Here is a 16901-nt window from a genome sequence, read left to right as displayed (position 1 = left end):
CCTCGTCCAAAACGGGCCCAAAAAAAATAAAACAAGCGGGAACGTTCGAAGGCTATCTGTTAAATTCCTTAAAAATGTACAGAAAATTATTACAGAAAGCGTAAAAATTTAAATGTTGAGTATAAAACAACCATATTTTGCTAACTTGAGAAAAAAACTTTAAAATCCTTTTAAGGGTCCAAAAAATAAAAATATTAGGTGCCCTTATTTACTAATCCTAGCGCCGCCACCGGCCCGGAGCAAATAATGTCGTCTAGGGCCCTCTCAGACTGGAATTTCCAAAAGTGGGTATTGGCGAAGAACACGGCCCCGAGTATGATGATTCTGAAGTCGTCTATCAGCGGATCACGTGTAGAACCTAAGCCCGTAATTATGTGGAACATTACCAGCTGCGCTTAGGGTAGGTGTCCGCCCATAAAGACATCGAATTTTATTTATAATTCGCTTTTTTCCCTATAGATTTAACGCTGCAAATTGGTCCTGACGTTCCCTATAGAAATAGTGAGAGTTAGACATCCACCACCAATATTTAGGGAAACATTTCGGAAATTTAACAGGTGCTTTTGCATATATTCAAACGTACATTTGAACATGAATATATTGATTACGGGGTAACTATCAATATATAAAAAAATATCGATTTTTATATATGTACAACGAAGAAAAAAAGTTAATTAACTTCAATCTTAGGTACTGTAAATATTTCAATCGGCTTTATGATAACTTTCGCGAACCTATAGTTTATTGCCTTTTTCCACGTTTTAATTTCGAGTGCTTTATTTAAATTCGTTTTAATGAAGTTTTAATGATAAAGAATATGTATACATAGTATTCCATAATATTTTTTAAAGTAGTAAGTATATTTTGTAGTATCATTATCATCGATTTTAATTAATTATAAAATGTCTGGTTCCCACTCAGTATCGGCACCCTCCCCACGGGACTATCTCGTCAAATCTATTTCGCATCTTGGCTCAAAAAATCATTAGGAGGGTGAATAATTCTTTTTAAAATGAATTAACGTGTTACCGGGAATTCTATGGTTATTTTTTTCTGTCGTGACGCTTCGGGGTCGCAGCCGATCGCGCGACGCTAAAATGATTCTTCTCGGACGCTCCAAATCCATTTGAATTATACGCCAGGGCGCCATAAAGGCCCTATTACATCACTACAGATAGACGGTTTTATATCTAAAACGTCCACACCAGAAGTATATAATAGTCCCACGCGAGCTTACGAGTTACTAAGTCGACTTAGCCCTAATTCCGTTGTGAAATAATAATTTAAAATATCAAAGATAAATTTGAAATGCACCTATTTTTTTTTTCGTTTTTCAATGATAATTAAAATTAAATTTTTTAAAAACTTACATGATTATAAATATTATTTAAAAGCTTTGCAGCGAGCTGAAGTTTGAGACTTTTCGCTTGAATTATTTAATAGAAACTACAATTCACATTCCCTCGCGTTGCTCAGGTGTTGTACACGCGAATAGTTGGTTTTTCCCCAACGTTTTACTGGTGTGAGGAAATCGCCTATACTTATCTGCTTTTTTTACCACAATACCAAGGCTACATTTTTATTTTGCTCTTATAAATACCGTAAGTAACGACAATTGAACTTAAATGAAATCTAACTACTTTATTTAGTAAATAAAATAGTTATCTTTAATTTAAGTCAATCATAACTACTTTATTTAGTAAATAAAATAGTTATCTTTAATTTAAGTCAATCATAACTACTTTATTTAGTAAATAAAATAGTTATCTTTGATTTAAGTCAATCATAACTACTTAATTTAGTAAATAAAATAGTTATCTTTGATTTAAGTCAATCATAACTACTTAATTTAGTAAATAAAATAGTTATCTTTAATTTAAGTCAATCATAACTATTTTATTTACTAAATAAAGTAGTTATCTTTGATTTAAGTCAATCATAACTATTTTATTTAGTAAATAAAATAGTTATCTTTGATTTAAGGCAATCATAATTACTTTATTTAGTAAATAAAGTAATAATCTTTGATTTAAGTCAAACAAAGTAAATAATAACATAATGATTTAATATATCTCTTACGAGAGGAGTATCCGTCTACCTATTTCGCATATGTTATTCGCTTGAAACATGTACCTACGCAGGTACCGGCTGATTTTTCAAAAACCTTTAGAGAAGAAAAAATAGTGTGTGGCGAAGTAATAGACTCAGTAAATTTTGAGCCATGATCCGGTGTACACATCCGCGATTTGGCGGGAAATTGGCGCCCAATGGAATCAGCGTCGAGCCCATTGAGTTGGGAATATTAATCTAGAGGTCCAATCAAAACGTCGGATTTCATTATTTCGCGAAACAAGTTTTTAAATAATAAGAATACTGCCGTCTGCTCCCAAATGACGAGAAAACTTTATCATTCTACCCGTGGCGCCGTCTATCTCTCAATGGTTCGTTCAAATAAGACGCGTTTTCCGGCCAAATTTTTTTTTCAAAAATAATGGATGGCGCCTTGGGTCATATGATAACGTTTTCTCGTCATTTTAGAGGAGAGGGCACATTCGTAATTTTCAAAAACTTGTTTCGCGGGGAGCATATTTGATTGGATTTCTAGATTAATATTCCCAACTCAATGGTCGAGCCTACAAAGATACATGTTTCATTAATGTAAATTATTTCACCTTCTGTTTAGAGGGGTTTTCCCCCGAGCTCTTCGGCTTCAACTTTCTGAGGTTAACGGTAATCGCCTCCTCCTAGAGCAGACAACCGGCAGTTGTTCCGTATTCCTGGGGTACTACGTGTAAAGCGCCACTTAAGTTGGGTGGCGCTTTACTAAGGCTAGGCGCCCACTGGCTCTCCGTTTCGTATCCGTCCGGCATTCCACAAGGCATTGCCTCCGTTACGAAGCAAAGGCTTGTGAAAGGTGGGACGGAGACGTTAGGAAGAGCAGTGAGCGCCTGGCCTTAAGCTTGTTTTCCACAAGCGCGCGTCATAATGTTATTTTCTTTACGCGCGTAAAAACGTTTGAACGTTTCAAAGCTGAGAAACGCGTCGTTGCGCGCGCCAGTGGAAAACAAGCTTTACACGTAGTACCTAACGCTTAAGAATATTTATCGGGTTTAAAATCAGACGCAAAAACTTTAGCGTTTAATTTGAAAAACGGGTAGTACGTTTATGTTAGCTAACATGTTTTATAATTAAATAACCAAGTTTTTGTGATTTTTTTATTAAAAAAGTAGTAGTCAAAGTGTTTTCTACTGAAAATCTGTTAATATTTGTGCTTTTACGCATTGCAATAACTTTTCAACAGTAAAACAATACCGGAAAAGGTTTCATTCCATAAGTAGGATTAAATTAAAATATTATTTAGATAAATATGCATTCTTATTTATAATCTTTATATAACAATCGGTTTCCCTTATCTAAACCTACAATTCTTTCTCAATGGATAATTGCTGTAAATCGCGACACCTTCAAATCATGATTTAATTTGTAATGATCACTTTTTAGAACGGGATATACAAATTGTAAATGGCAAAAGGTGGGTCACGCCAAAAGCCATTCCAACTCCGGTTTTGTTTCCATAGAATTAAAACAAGTAAAAATAGTCTAAATTATTTTTTTATTTAATGTAAAGAAATTACATCCACTTGAAAGTGAAATAGAAAAAACCTGTGAGGCTAACCTCTCACCTTTAAGTTTTGACCAAGGATCATTTCGTGTAGGTTTAATTATGTTATTATAATTTGAGCGAGATCTCTTTTGGTTTTTAGCCAATTTTGTTAAGTTGTTATGAAGAGATATTCCTCTCTCTATAAAAGAAATGTAGTCTAAGAACTAGAACTTGCTGTATTACGAAATATTATTGGCATGGATATCTTCCCAGATCTCCAGAAACATATGTTTGATGCGGAAGTTGGAATCGAACATCATCACCTCAGTTTGATCAAGAAAGTTATTAATTTATATTTCAAGGTCAGACTCCACAAATTAGCGAAGGACAAAAATCTAGAAATGAAGGGTCAAGCCATATTTGTCAAAGCTCATTTTATTTCAAGGACAATAGCTACACACCTTTTGTAGAATCATCCATTTCATCAAAATTCCATTTACTTTTGTTTACAATTTAGAATTTCAGAATATTCCCAATAACAAGCCATAACCACAACACCTGTATAGTACCAGAGTTGCTTAAGCCTTTGACAAAATATCATTTCGTCAATTAGAATTTATTTATTTTTAATTAAAAGATGATTCGCTGCTTTTTATTTGGGTTTCGAAAGATTTAATTAACTTATTTACAAATTATAATTAAAATTAACCTTATTTTAAATTTTCACAGCCGAAATATTCGCGAATCACGTCAGAGAACCTAAACGATTACAAACACGAACATGTGTGACGTGTCACGTGATGATTTTTTATTTTCTAACTTAATCGACAGGCGTCGCTTAAACGTAGTACCACAGGAATACGGAACAACTACCGGTTGTCTGCTTGGCGTCGGCTCCGTATTAACCACCCGTACAACCTTGGGTCTATTTCTTTATTATGTCTATGGTCACCCCTCTCGTACGCAATTTTACCCGGCCACCAGGGCTTCCACATTTGATGTCTAAAATTTCCCTCTGCCGATAATTTAATTTAACGAAAAATCCCTTTTATCCCATTTTTGGATTGGAAATTCCCATTTTTATCCCTCGCTATATTTTGGAGCTTTTGGTACTAATTTATATAAATATTCAGTTTAATTCTAAAAATAATTCCAAATATAAGGTTTTATTTTTTACAAAATTACTTACATTTGAATAATTTTGCAAAAATATATCCTCAAAAGTCGCAAATTAGATATTTAGATCATGACTTTCATTACTATCTAACGCAATGAAAATATTTTTTACATCTGTGACTCATAACATATCCATGGACTAAATATACAATTTGAGTAGACTAGAACAGGCAATGTTATCAGAAAAGCTCAAAAATCCCTTTCTTCCCGTGCAAAGAACACTTTTCCCTCATTTCCCCCCACGAAAGGGCGCTTTCCCTCACTTTTCCCCTTTTCCCTGTTAAATTGCATTATTCCCTTCTAGCATTTTGTAAGGTTGAAAAATCCCCGCATGTGGAAGCACTGCCGGCTAGTTGACTAAGTCCCGTGTCGTTCCTTGGGTATTAGCTTAGCTGATTTTTTTTTTAAATGTTACGTCACATATCATAATTCTATACCTAAATTATCAATTATTTTAAGATATACTAATACTTGTTTTTCTCTTTTATAATTATTAAAATGTAAAACCGTATATAAATTGTTATTCTTTCGTTACCTTTTTTGAGTTGCGTAATTGGTGACATTTTACGTCAACAAACGGAGTAACACACGAGGTAAAATAGCCGTGTGGCGGTGTATGCTTTTGGTACAACCTAATAATGTTAAAATGATAGAAATAGAGTTACTTAGTTTTGTCTCGGTATATCCGTCGAAATGTTTAGAGGCACCGATCGTCTAATAATGGTATTCACGCCCCTGGAAATTTTTTTTAATACATCGTCTGGAATGTTCGTCATTATTCGCGGTATTAAATGAGTGAGCGCAGTCAAAGGTCACGACGGAGTAAAGTCTACGAGGGTTTAATCTCTAACAGGGCTGACAGAGATAAGAACAGTGACAGCCATTCCGATAAGAGTTCGATTATTGAGAAATAATAGTTAGCCTGTTTTCCAGCGGAATAAATCATACTTCTAACATAATTTTTTTGTTATCGCGTAGATAACTATCGCCATCTGTGGTATAAATGCAGCGTACATAACCCGTTTCAATACGTAATAGTAAAATTATGAATCAGAAATTAATGCTAATAATATTTTATAATTTTTATACATAATTTATCAAGGTGATTATATCATATCAGAAGTTCATCAAACAAAATTACTTGGTGTTAACGTTAGGGAAAATGCCACTTCAAAATTTAAATCTATCGTATAATTACGGTTCATTATTTTCTGTTTTCATTAAAAGATATTTAAAATGTTAACTTTTTTCACTCCAAAAATAAAATTAATGATTTAGCATAAGGGAAATCTCCCTCCCACTACGTTATGACGTTTTATGACGTAGCGAAAGTTACTCTACACCATATAGGGGCAGTTAATTTTCACCCACTGACATTCGGAAATTAACGTCACCACTACTTTCATATTTTAGTGTTTTTCAGATAATAGCTCCAAATGATGCACCTACAGTGTTGCAGCGAATAAATTCACAAATTGAAAGTCATTTAAATTATTTTTGGTTGGACAGAAATAAAAAGGTTAAGGGGTGTTTTTAGTAATTCCCCAAGCGGTAGTTTTTGGAAGCTTGTAAGTGAACTATCGTGATGCAGACACTATTTTAACAGGGTTGCCAAGTATTTCTCGTGATAAAATATTTGTTTCACCTTGAAAATGGGTGGCAACCGTGTTATCCAACTACTAGAAAACATGGTTGCCAAGCATTTTTCGTGATAAAATATTTGTTTCACCTTGAAAATGGGTGGCAACCGTGTTATCCAACTACTATAAAACAGGGTTGCCAAGCATTTTTCGTGATAAAATATTTGTTTCACCTTGAAAATGGGTGGCAACCGTGTTATCCAACTACTAGAAAACATGGTTGCCAAGCATTTTTCGTGATAAAATATTTGTTTCACCTTGAAAATGGGTGGCAACCGTGTTATCCAACTACTAGAAAACATGGTTGCCAAGCATTTTTCGTGATAAAATATTTGTTTCACCTTGAAAATGGGTGGCAACCGTGTTATCCAACTACTAGAAAACATGGTTGCCAAGCATTTTTCGTGATAAAATATTTGTTTCACCTTGAAAATGGGTGGCAACCGTGTTATCCAACTACTAGAAAACATGGTTGCCAAGCATTTTTCGTGATAAAATATTTGTTTCACCTTGAAAATGGGTGGCAACCGTGTTATCCAACTACTAGAAAACATGGTTGCCAAGCATTTTTCGTGATAAAATATTTGTTTCACCTTGAAAATGGGTGGCAACCGTGTTATCCAACTACTAGAAAACATGGTTGCCAAGCATTTTTCGTGATAAAATATTTGTTTCACCTTGAAAATGGGTGGCAACCGTGTTATCCAACTACTAGAAAACATGGTTGCCAAGCATTTTTCGTGATAAAATATTTGTTTCACCTTGAAAATGGGTGGCAACCGTGTTATCCAACTACTAGAAAACAGGGTTGCCAAGCATTTTTCGTGATAAAATATTTGTTCCACTTTTAATATAGATGGCAACCCTGTTACAATAGGTAGTTTCTTTTCGCTTGTTCCGGGATTTCGGAGTAGGGTAAAAAGAGTAAGGCTATGACGTCATTTTACTTCGATTCTGTGGTGGCGAATAGTTTGAGTCGGAGAAAAAAAGTTTTTTTGAAAAAATAGCTGCCTGTGGCCTTTCAGCAGATAAATTCTGGAAAGCAGACGACACAATCCAATTTACTCGCGCCTTTACACCTCCTTTTCCGAAGGAGTAAAAAGAGTAGCCCTAATACTCCGGAACAAGCGAATAGTTTAAGGGCCGGAACACATGCGAATAAAAAAATGAGTACACTTTTAGTCCGAGAACAGGCGAAAAGAAACCACCTAATGGCGTCTGTTTCGGCATTGTCCGCTTAGAAGTGTCCAAAAATACCGAGGGGCTGATCACTCCGCGTAATCGGTGTACAGAGCCGTACCTTTGACTGTACTAATGGGAATACGCGTAATCGTTGAAGTCCCTGCCTTTGGCAGTGCTAATCTAAGCGTAATCTGGTGTACAGATTTTCTAAGAGTGGTTGGCCCTCGAAAAATACGCGTAGCCGTCAATGCGAGAAGTTTGTAAACTGCCGGTTTTAGCAGACTTGCTATAATAAATCTAAAAGCGCCTGCTTAGCACGTGAAATGTCAGCGGCTTATGAACTTCTCGCGTTGACCGCTTCGTGGCTGTACGTCAACTGAAAAGGCTAATTCGAATTCAAAAGATTGCTAAAAAGCAGGGTTGCCAAGAACCAGCCAGACTGGATTAAGTCGGTTTTAACTACCAAAAAAATCCATGGTTAAAATACTTTTTTTTTATTCAAAAAAATATTGAGAAATGAATTGGAAATATTGAAATTTTAAATACAATAGATGTTTCTATAAATTAACGTGGCCTTCTTGTTTTAACTTAGCTACTACGTCACTGCTTTAACTTCGGTAATATTAAGAGCGCGCACTTAAGGCACGAGAAACCTCGGATTTTCACGTGCGCGTGCAAACCGCGCGTGTCAAAACTTTTCTAATAAAGCCAGGACATCGTGACGTAGGAGCAACATAAAAACAAGTTCGGCAAGCGTAGATGAATTTATAGAAAGGCCAATTTATTTCAAATAAAAAATGCAGAATATAATATTCTAAATTTTTTATTTCAAAACGAAACTAAAACTTAACCTTCACTTTTCGTCGTAAGTAATGAGAGCTAGATTGGGGGAACTTAAACTTAATTTTGCGCGTGAAAATACGCCGCCATGTTTGGGTATAAAAGCGGATAAATAAGCCTGCTATACCTAACAATGTAACGGTACTGTCACGCTCAAAAATGTAATTTTGAAATATTTCAATTTGAGCATTTTCGAAGTAATGAGGGCTAGATATAAACAATTTGATTTTTTTTATTAGTGGATTTATCCATTTTAAACCACCGATTGCAACTGGTTTTAACTATACTGAATTTTTTAATTTAAAAAAAGCCGTTTTTTTTTTCAACACTGCTAAAAAGCGATGAGTTAACCTTAAATTATGTACACCGATTATAGCGAGTACCGCCTTTGGTAGTGCTAAATCTGTAATCGATTACGTAATCACTTTAGTGGTTAGCACTTTCGCCTCGCAGCAAGAGGAGCCGGGTTCGATCCCAGCTTGTGGCACTAGGTGAAAACTCGGAACAACTCCTTCCGCGTTGAGTTTGCAAGTTCTTTCCCCCCGAGCTCTTCGGATTCCCCTTCCATAAAAACATGTTGAGGTTAACGGTAATAGTTAGTGTAGGGAGCTGTTGGCTCGCGTGTCTTGCAGGGCTTGCCACCACCCTCCTACGCATTTTAACCCGGCCACCTGAATTAAAGGCTTTAAAAAAGTCGCTTGATGACTTAGGCCTTAGGTGGTGCCAAGGGTATAAATAATAATAATAATCAGCTAGGCTAATACCCAAGGCACCACCTTAGGCCTAAGTCATCGAGCGACTTTTGAAGCCATTAATTCAGGTGGCCGAGTTACAATGCGTAGGAGGGTGGTGGCAAGCCCTGCATGCCACGAGATCGAGCCAACAGCTCCCTACACTAACTATTACCGTTAACCTCGAAAAGTATTAGCCTCGCTGATTATTAATGATTATTAAAGATACGGGATTTTACATTGATTAGGGATAGTGGTTAGCCCCTCACTAAAAAGAGAGTAGAAAGGAAATATTCTTTAAAACTCACTCATAAAGTTTTGTTTCGTTTCGGTGTCCACAGCCGTTCCATATTTTCCCCAGTTCCAAAAGGTCCAAAAAAATCTTCGCACTAATTTTCCCAGTAAATCAGCGAAAGAACTTTACAACGTATTCGTAAGTTTTTAATTTTTGTCGTGGTTTTTTTTTCAAAAATCGTATTTTTACAGCCGCGTTCTCTTAAAAAAGAAAAAAGAAAAGCCAATACAAAAGAGAACTAAACGGTTAAATTTTCCAGTGAATATTTCAATATTGATAAAAAGCCACGGCCATCACAACTCGTTCGGAATATATTAAGTAAATAAAACGCGACGTTCTTCCGAAAAGCGCTTTCGGTCGCCGCCTAATAACGTTGCCGTTTTTCTTACCGACGTCTTAACTCTCAAATACGTCACACACCCACGGCTTAAGACCATCTGATAGCCGATTTAAGGGTCGCGGGCCGTAGACCGTACCTACCTCCCCGCCCGGACAACGCTCTACCCCGTTAGGAAAGCGAGAACAGGAGGGGGGGGGGCGACACTCTAGTAGCGAGCGCTTATTTTCGGCCTGTCCGAGAAACTAGAAAAACAAAACGGTAGTTTTCATTGAATCCGGAGGCGCAGCTCACTCGATCTATAAAGTCTTCGCTCCGTCGTAACGGCCGCTCTTTGATGTCAGCGTGACGTCAGAACTGGCTCCCTTCGGCACGCGCCGATCACCCATTGACGTCATTGCCTTAACGGGCCGCCCCCAATTTTCGGAAACTGAGCGAACAAGAAAAAGACGGACCGAGTGGAGCGGGGAAGGGGACGCGCGGGGGCTCTCGTTAGGAAAGAAAACTAGGTGACCCTTATGTCGCGCGCCGCGGACAAACTTCGCCCGTTTTCGACCCTCCCCCACCCGCAATTCCACCCTCCCTTTTAACCAGCAATCAGAGACAATTGATACGCTTCCTCTCAGTGGCGCTTTACATACCCCACGCGCGACAGAACGGACAGATGACCCGGAGTATCCCTCCGCCATAGCCCTTCGCGTATAGACAAAAGACTATGACATCCATTTAATAAGTATACATATTTATTAAAAATAAAGTCATCGGGGTGAATGGTTTCCAAAACGGCCCCTTTAAACGTTTCATGCCCCCCCCCCCCACCAATTATTTTGCTTCTAATATCCCCAATGCCGTGCACGGGGCCACAATACCCCAGGGCTCTTGGTGGGCCCCTAATCTTCAGCCTAATCAGTCTTATGAATAATTGAGCGTATTTGTGTCAGTGGCGTAGCCAGAAATTCGTCAAGTCGAAGTATGTTAATGTTAAGAGGGGGTCGACAAAGGGGTTGGAAACTTAGTACAGTCAAAGGTTGGTCTAAGGGGGGGTCTGGAACCGGAACCCCCTTTGTCTACGCCACTGATTTATATAAATCCGACATTTCTAGTTTTAAACGTTATTTTTAATCTGAATAATAATGTGACAAATTAAACCGGGGAATTATACGGACAGAAATCAGTGTTACCATGAATCTATTTAACCCATGAATATTCAACTGGAATACCCTAGGTCACCTCTGGCGACGCGTGGGGCGGAGCCAATTTATAGTGACGGAGTCGAAGTAGAACTCAGCTGTGTCAGCTGTTATTTATAAGCAATCGAAGCGTTAGTTCCTAAAATGACGCGTTATGGTTATGTTTCCTTTTTGCAGTACTTATCATTAATCTATTTAAATAAATAGATCTATTTCATATTATTATTAGAATAGATTTTATTAGAATAAAATGATAACAGAGCATTTATTATTTAATAATAATATGGCAAAAATTGACTCAGGTTTTCTTCCAAAGTTTCACCGAGGCTTAGCTTTTCAGAGATAGTTTGTATGTTTAAATTGTTATAAATCTCACAGACACTCGATAGCATAAGATTGCTTTCATAATATCGGAGTAACATTCCTTTTTAATTTATATTTTTATACTAGAAAGAATTATAACTGTAAAGCTTATTTTGAACAAAATAACGTGAACCGCACCTGAGAAGTCATTTCGCGGCTATTCTGCTCTCCGAGCTCTCGTAAACTATCTGGCGCTAAAATGACATCATTTCCTAATTCGTTCTTATTGGCTTAAAGAGTAAATCACTCGTATGGCGCGAAAATAGGCTCCGCCCCACGTTCCCTCAGAGTATACCGTGGCTAATGATAGAGTTGGATATTCATGGGTTAAATAGATTCATGGTGTTACGACATTTTAGCTCGATTTATGCCTTATTTTTATTTGTTTATATCAGAAGCGTATAAAACTATGTTACGAGAGAAGTATCCGCTCACTATACTGCTTTTAAAACACTTTCGCAGACTCCCTCTGATTTTTACATAAACTAACTTCCTAAAACTATTTTATTGGGAAAATATGATTAATTAAAATGTAAATATAACTACGCAGTGATTTTCTTATATTTCACATAACGCGATAAACTTTAGCCGTGATGCGGTATACACAAACTAAACTCAATATATGTAGAATTTTAAAATGCTTCTCTTACAAAATCACCAAGCAGAGCTTTAATTTAATGGTTTTCTCGTGCGCGCTTTGCACGTGCGCTGGAAACTTTGACGTAGATCGTGATTTTAACTCGCGCTCGTAGACTCGTCGAAGTTAGTCTATGACGTAAAGGGCACAATTTTATCTTTAAGCTCCTCCTACTTTATGAAATCAGCTATTCGCTCACTTTTAAAAGTGTCTTGAGATTCCGAATGTACAAGTTTTATTTGAATGGCCTAAATTTATAATCAGGCGTGTAGGAATGGTAAGTTCCATTTAAATGGCCTAAATGGATACTCAGGGGTGTAGGAATGGAAAGTTCCATTTAAATGGCCTAAATGGATACTCAGGGGTGTAGGAATGGGAAGTTCCATTTATTTATTTATTTATTTATTTATTTATTTATTTATTTATTTATTTATTTATATATATACAAAGACCACTAAGCCACAAGCGACTTATGTGCGGTCCGAAAAGGGGGTGGGGGATCGATAGTATATATGCATAAAGAAGGAAATAAAAAAAAAAACATAATAAATGGCCTAAATGGATACTCAGGGGTGTAGGAATGGGAAGTTCCATTTAAATGGCCTAAATGGATACTCAGGGTTGTAGGAATGGGAAGTTTCATTTGGATTTCCTAAATGGATACCCAGGGGTGTAGGAATGGGAAGTTTCAATTGGATGGCCTTAATGGATACCAGGGGTGTAGGAATGGGAAGTTTCAATTGGATGGCCTTAATGGATACCAGGGGTGTAGGAATGGGAAGTTTCAATTAGATGGCCTAAATGGATACTCAGGGGTGTAGGAATGGGAAGTTTCAATTGGATGGCCTAAATGGATACTCAGGGGTGTAGGAATGGGAAGTTTCAATTGGATGGCCTTAATGGATACTCAGAGGTGTAGGAATGGGAAGTTTCATTTGGATTTCCTAAATGGATACCCAGGGGTGTAGGAATGGGAAGTTTCAATTAGATGGCCTTAATGGATACCCAGGGGTGTAGGAATGGGAAGTTTCAATTGGATGGCCTTAATGGATACTCAGGGGTGTAGGAATAAGAAGTTTCATTTGGATTTCCTAAATGGATACCCAGGGGTGTAGGAATGGGAAGTTTCAATTAGATGGCCTTAATGGATACTCAGGGTTGTAGGAATGGGAAGTTTCATTTGGATTTCCTAAATGGATACCCAGGGGTGTAGGAATGGGAAGTTTCAATTGGATGGCCTTAATGGATACCAGGGGTGTAGGAATGGGAAGTTTCAATTGGATGGCCTTAATGGATACCAGGGGTGTAGGAATGGGAAGTTTCAATTAGATGGCCTAAATGGATACTCAGGGGTGTAGGAATGGGAAGTTTCAATTGGATGGCCTAAATGGATACTCAGGGGTGTAGGAATGGGAAGTTTCAATTGGATGGCCTTAATGGATACTCAGAGGTGTAGGAATGGGAAGTTTCATTTGGATTTCCTAAATGGATACCCAGGGGTGTAGGAATGGGAAGTTTCAATTAGATGGCCTTAATGGATACTCAGGGGTGTAGGAATGGGAAGTTTCAATTGGATGGCCTTAATGGATACTCAGGGGTGTAGGAATAAGAAGTTTCATTTGGATTTCCTAAATGGATACCCAGGGGTGTAGGAATGGGAAGTTTCAATTAATGGCCTTAATGGATACCCAGGGGTGTAGGAATGGGAAGTTTCAATTGGATGGCCTTAATGGATACTCAGGGGTGTAGGAATAAGAAGTTTCATTTGGATTTCCTAAATGGATACCCAGGGGTGTAGGAATGGGAAGTTTCAATTAGATGGCCTTAATGGATACTCAGGGTTGTAGGAATGGGAAGTTTCATTTGGATTTCCTAAATGGATACCCAGGGGTGTAGGAATGGGAAGTTTCAATTGGATGGCCTTAATGGATACCAGGGGTGTAGGAATGGGAAGTTTCAATTGGATGGCCTTAATGGATACCAGGGGTGTAGGAATGGGAAGTTTCAATTAGATGGCCTAAATGGATACTCAGGGGTGTAGGAATGGGAAGTTTCAATTGGATGGCCTAAATGGATACTCAGGGGTGTAGGAATGGGAAGTTTCAATTGGATGGCCTTAATGGATACTCAGAGGTGTAGGAATGGGAAGTTTCATTTGGATTTCCTAAATGGATACCCAGGGGTGTAGGAATGGGAAGTTTCAATTAGATGGCCTTAATGGATACCCAGGGGTGTAGGAATGGGAAGTTTCAATTGGATGGCCTTAATGGATACTCAGGGGTGTAGGAATAAGAAGTTTCATTTGGATTTCCTAAATGGATACCCAGGGGTGTAGGAATGGGAAGTTTCAATTAATGGCCTTAATGGATACCCAGGGGTGTAGGAATGGGAAGTTTCAATTGGATGGCCTTAATGGATACTCAGGGGTGTAGGAATAAGAAGTTTCATTTGGATTTCCTAAATGGATACCCAGGGGTGTAGGAATGGGAAGTTTCAATTAGATGGCCTTAATGGATACCCAGGGGTGTAGGAATGGGAAGTTTCAATTGGATGGCCTAAATGGATACTCAGGGGTGTAGAAATGGGAAGTTTCATTTGAATGGCCTAAATGGATACTCAGGGGTGTAGGAATGGGAAGTTTCAATTGGATGGCCTTAATGAATACCCAGGGGTGTAGGAATGGGAAGTTTCAATTGGATGGCCTAAATGGATACTCAGGGGTGTAGGAATGGGAAGTTTCAATTGGATGGCCTAAATGGATACTCAGGGGTGTAGGAATGGGAAGTTTCAATTGGATGGCCTTAATGAATACCCAGGGGTGTAGGAATGGGAAGTTTCAATTGGATGGCCTAAATGGATACTCAGGGGTGTAGGAATGGGAAGTTTCATTTGGATTTCCTAAATGGATACCCAGGGGTGTAGGAATGGGAAGTTTCAATTGGATGGCCTTAATGGATACCAGGGGTGTAGGAATGGGAAGTTTCAATTGGATGGCCTTAATGGATACCAGGGGTGTAGGAATGGGAAGTTTCAATTAGATGGCCTAAATGGATACTCAGGGGTGTAGGAATGGGAAGTTTCAATTGGATGGCCTAAATGGATACTCAGGGGTGTAGGAATGGGAAGTTTCAATTGGATGGCCTTAATGGATACTCAGAGGTGTAGGAATGGGAAGTTTCATTTGGATTTCCTAAATGGATACCCAGGGGTGTAGGAATGGGAAGTTTCAATTAGATGGCCTTAATGGATACCCAGGGGTGTAGGAATGGGAAGTTTCAATTGGATGGCCTAAATGGATACTCAGGGGTGTAGGAATGGGAAGTTTCAATTGGATGGCCTAAATGGATACTCAGGGGTGTAGGAATGGGAAGTTTCAATTGGATGGCCTTAATGAATACCCAGGGGTGTAGGAATGGGAAGTTTCAATTGGATGGCCTAAATGGATACTCAGGGTTGTAGGAATGGGAAGTTTCATTTGGATTTCCTAAATGGATACCCAGGGGTGTAGGAATGGGAAGTTTCAATTGGATGGCCTTAATGGATACCAGGGGTGTAGGAATGGGAAGTTTCAATTGGATGGCCTTAATGGATACCAGGGGTGTAGGAATGGGAAGTTTCAATTAGATGGCCTAAATGGATACTCAGGGGTGTAGGAATGGGAAGTTTCAATTGGATGGCCTAAATGGATACTCAGGGGTGTAGGAATGGGAAGTTTCAATTGGATGGCCTTAATGGATACTCAGAGGTGTAGGAATGGGAAGTTTCATTTGGATTTCCTAAATGGATACCCAGGGGTGTAGGAATGGGAAGTTTCAATTAGATGGCCTTAATGGATACCCAGGGGTGTAGGAATGGGAAGTTTCAATTGGATGGCCTTAATGGATACTCAGGGGTGTAGGAATAAGAAGTTTCATTTGGATTTCCTAAATGGATACCCAGGGGTGTAGGAATGGGAAGTTTCAATTAATGGCCTTAATGGATACCCAGGGGTGTAGGAATGGGAAGTTTCAATTGGATGGCCTTAATGGATACTCAGGGGTGTAGGAATAAGAAGTTTCATTTGGATTTCCTAAATGGATACCCAGGGGTGTAGGAATGGGAAGTTTCAATTAGATGGCCTTAATGGATACCCAGGGGTGTAGGAATGGGAAGTTTCAATTGGATGGCCTAAATGGATACTCAGGGGTGTAGAAATGGGAAGTTTCATTTGAATGGCCTAAATGGATACTCAGGGGTGTAGGAATGGGAAGTTTCAATTGGATGGCCTTAATGAATACCCAGGGGTGTAGGAATGGGAAGTTTCATTTGGATTTCCTAAATGGATACCCAGGGGTGTAGGAATGGGAAGTTTCAATTGGATGGCCTTAATGGATACCAGGGGTGTAGGAATGGGAAGTTTCAATTGGATGGCCTTAATGGATACCAGGGGTGTAGGAATGGGAAGTTTCAATTAGATGGCCTAAATGGATACTCAGGGGTGTAGGAATGGGAAGTTTCAATTGGATGGCCTAAATGGATACTCAGGGGTGTAGGAATGGGAAGTTTCAATTGGATGGCCTTAATGGATACCAGGGGTGTAGGAATGGGAAGTTTCAATTAGATGGCCTAAATGGATACTCAGGGGTGTAGGAATGGGAAGTTTCAATTGGATGGCCTAAATGGATACTCAGGGGTGTAGGAATGGGAAGTTTCAATTGGATGGCCTTAATGGATACTCAGAGGTGTAGGAATGGGAAGTTTCATTTGGATTTCCTAAATGGATACCCAGGGGTGTAGGAATGGGAAGTTTCAATTAGATGGCCTTAATGGATACCCAGGGGTGTAGGAATGGGAAGTTTCAATTGGATGGCCTTAATGGATACTCAGGGGTGTAGGAATAAGAAGTTTCATTTGGATTTCCTAAATG

At 38.5% G+C, this 16901-nt stretch overlaps 1 protein-coding gene across 1 annotated transcript in view; it reads right to left on the bottom strand.

Annotated features, from left to right (window-relative positions):
- The window catches only part of Sik3 (Salt-inducible kinase 3), a 36530-nt gene extending 26978 nt beyond the window's left edge, over window positions 1-9552 (bottom strand). The window contains exon 1 of the mRNA XM_090155174.1: window positions 9482-9552. The gene's annotated coding sequence lies outside the window, so the exon portion shown is untranslated. The remainder of the gene's footprint in view (window positions 1-9481) is intronic.
- Between the last annotated feature and the right edge of the window lie 7349 nt (window positions 9553-16901).

Source organism: Leiobunum rupestre, chromosome 8, assembly GCF_980474605.1.
Source record: "Leiobunum rupestre chromosome 8, qqLeiRupe1.1.hap1, whole genome shotgun sequence".
Lineage (NCBI taxonomy): Eukaryota > Metazoa > Arthropoda > Arachnida > Opiliones > Sclerosomatidae > Leiobunum > Leiobunum rupestre.
Note: the sequence above shows the minus strand (reverse complement) of the source record. Positions and strands in the feature narration are given on the sequence as shown.